Source organism: Solanum dulcamara, chromosome 8 (assembly GCF_947179165.1).
Source record: "Solanum dulcamara chromosome 8, daSolDulc1.2, whole genome shotgun sequence".
Taxonomy (NCBI): domain Eukaryota; kingdom Viridiplantae; phylum Streptophyta; class Magnoliopsida; order Solanales; family Solanaceae; genus Solanum; species Solanum dulcamara.
The window spans coordinates 7,260,344-7,263,773 of record NC_077244.1 but is presented as its reverse complement, the minus strand read 5'-3'; the positions used below and the strand labels follow the sequence as shown (position 1 = coordinate 7,263,773).

The 3,430-nt window shown below is 31.0% G+C and overlaps 1 pseudogene; it reads left to right on the top strand.

Moving 5' to 3' along the window:
* Positions 1-1,779: 1,779 nt before the first annotated feature.
* Positions 1,780-3,201, top strand: LOC129898749 (uncharacterized; annotated as a pseudogene).
* Positions 3,202-3,430: the final 229 nt, after the last annotated feature.

Here is a 3,430-nt window from a genome sequence, read left to right as displayed (position 1 = left end):
AATTTACTAGTTGTTGATCAAAATTCCAGTCCGTAAAGGTTCCAAAATTTCACTATTTTTACCATTTGATCAGACTTGAATCTTTGACCACCTCTTTTGATCCCTCCTTGCGTTAACAGAGAACCACAAAAGTTCCAAAACTCATTCTCTAACCAAACTTCTCAAGTCTTGTCTCCACATGCTTAAAAGTACTAATAAATGGACAATAACAATGAAAAAAGTATCCACTCAATTAGTTCTTAGGAAAGAGAGGTGGATCACAACGAATACACTTAAATATCAAGTCTTTCCTTAGTCAGAACCACTTTAGATTGTACTTATTTCCACTATTACCAAATATACAAGTACACCAAAGCAACTTCACTAGAGTAGCAAATTCCATCGAAATCAGACTTCACTTGCTACTCCACTAGGACGAAACTTCTGCTTGAAAACAATAATTCTAATTCAAAAAAAATTCTGATGTGAAAAATCAGACAAAGTTGCAACCACAGAGCATACTAAAATTTTAAAAAAGAATTATTCCATATCAAAGCTCTGATACCACTTGTTAGAAAAAAAACACACCGACTAATTCCCGTCCCTTTCGGACCTCCTTAAGCAGAAAATAATAACAGAAAAATTTAAAAAGAATAACAACACAAAATTTAACGTGAAAATTCAATGCGGGAAAAACCACAGAAAAGTATTCACTATATGAAAAATTGTTACAATCATATAATACACAATATTTTTTTCTCATACACCCAAATACCTAAAATACTATACCCAAGAGATCTCTTAGAGAACCTTCCTTAAGTCTCTCAATGGTAAAAAAATATTATACCATATATTTTATACATTTTAGTATTTAATGTACCTACAAACAATGGAGCTAAGCTCCTTAAATAGGTAACAAAAGCTATTTACATTTGTTATCCCACCGATGTGGGATAACCAATATTTTTGACTCTTTTTTCTTCCTTTTTCAAACCATAACCAACAGTTACTGCTTGTGCTTTTTCATTGTATTTTACAATTCTAAATAATAAAAATTTGAAGGGATAAACAATTTAAGTGTTATATATATATATATATATAAAGCAGAACCATTACTTCTTCTCATTTTTTTCATTTTGATGCAAAAAAAAAGTATTTATATTAATGATAAAAATCTCTTGATATTTTTTCTAATCTAGTTTGACCAAATCACTCTCTTTGTGCAGTTTTCGATAAAACATTAATTTCCAGATTTGGTATAATAATTACTCATTCAATTAAATTTAATTTACCTATAATAGAATCTCCCTTTCAATAATCATCCTCCCATGAACTATCTATAAATTAAGAGCCCGTTTGGAAAACCAATTTAAAGCCCCTTTTTAGCTTTTGGACGTGTTTGTCTAATGATAACTTTAAGTCATAAAGTTTTTAAAGTCAGTCAAAAATAAAAAGTTAGAATTTCTAACTTTTTTTCTAAATGCTTAAAGCCATTTTGTTTGACCATGAAAATTACTTTTATATCCCTTATATTTTAACTAAATTCCCAAACTACCCTTTTTATTCTTTTAACCCTAAAATTCAAACACTTATTTTCAACATAAGCACTTTTATCCAAACACTCAACTGCTTATTTATAAAAATAACTTTCAGCACTTCAAAATTCTAAAAACACTTCATACATAAAAGTTACTTTTTTTAAGCCCATCCAAACGGACTCTAAAAACTTGCTAGGTAAACAATTACATAATTCAGATAAAAGTAATATTTCACTTAAGAATTGCTAACACAAAATTTTCAATGACAACATTCATTAAAGTTCTTTGTTTTGCTCTCATGTATGAAGGTACTAATAATTAACCTCATCCCTTTCTCTTATTCTTCTTTTCCTTTTGTTTGTTCTCTCTGTATCTCAAATACTCAAAGCAAAAAAAAAAAAAACCTTTTTCATTTCTTTACACTATTTTTGTGATACTAATTAGATTATGTTTGGTTTTATATAAGACGACCAACTCTAAAATTTTTAGTCTCATATCATTCAAAATCAAGTTGTGTGATGTTCAATTTGCAATCCTTATCCTTTTTTTTTCTTACTATATGAAATCCACACTGAACTAAGAGCGCTTTCTTATCACAGTATTTACGACTGTAAAGAAAAAAAATTCCAGGAATTAGTCACTTCAATAGCCTTCGATGGTTATACGGGTATCCAAAGGACGAACGAGATGGATGTTTGTTGTCCCAACCATTCTTTTAGTCCCAAGTCCGCTAAGGAAAGGGCTGACTTAGAACAAAGTTTTCGTGTTGTTGATTCCTAGGTGTAGCGCTTCTTCCCCTATGCTGCCTATTAGCGCTAGTGACCCAAATACCTATTTAAGGTATTCTCAGAGAGGGCCATCCCCTCCCCCTAGTAGAAAAGGGCTATTTACCCCAGCAATATAGAATAATTATTACCCCCGCCACAGGCCAATGAGCACGGCTTCCTATATGCCGGATAGCAAAGAGTTATGCTTTCATTTCTTTGTTGAGATTGAAATCAAGTGAAAAGGTCAGGTATAATGCACGCAGGCTAAGTCAAGAAAAGATTTCTAAGATTCTGTAACAAGTAAATATTTTCGCAGGAGCATAATCCATTTTTTGGTTAAATACATTACAAGATGGTTTTTCATATTTTCCGCATTCAATTCTAGCTATACGGATCCCCTCCTCCTATTCTCATTACTAATGGAATATTCTTCACTATTTACTTAAAATGAAATGAAATAATCTTGTTTTGTTGCTCGATTAAAAAGAGATATCTTGAACAATGGAATATATAATATATACACACACTTAACTTCAAATTACCTTAATTCCAAGATTTATAAGAAATGAATGACTAATATAAAAGCTTGTTTTCTTCCTTTTTCAGGCATTGAGAGTCGAAGATGCAATCCTGGTATTGAAATTAGACAAGCAAAATTAGGGGTCAGTTAAGGACAACAATTATGGAAAGCAACTCTGGCAAATACATGTGCGTGTACTCTACTTCAAGTGAAATTGAACATTCCCAATTTCGATTCTGTCACTAAAATCAACACTACTATCATCGCCAAGTCCCATGACTATATCTATGACGTTAATGGTGGTCTTCCAATTTATGCACAAACAAGTGTCTTTTTCACTTATGCTGGAAATAGTCTCGATGTTACACTAAATGACCTTAAGGAGGCTTGTTCATGAACATTTATGAAAGAGGAATACAAATAGTTTCTGTTGTTTTATAAAATTGCTTAATTTTTGATTTGCCTTTGTAAGTTTAAAATGTAGTAAACGTGTTTAAATTTGATGTTTCAAATGGTTCACTTTACACATAAAGTTGTTACGGTAACGTTTAGTATAAATTTTATCAAATTATATATACTTCTCCTTCTATACAGATAAAATAAGAGAAGATCGACTAAAATGATTT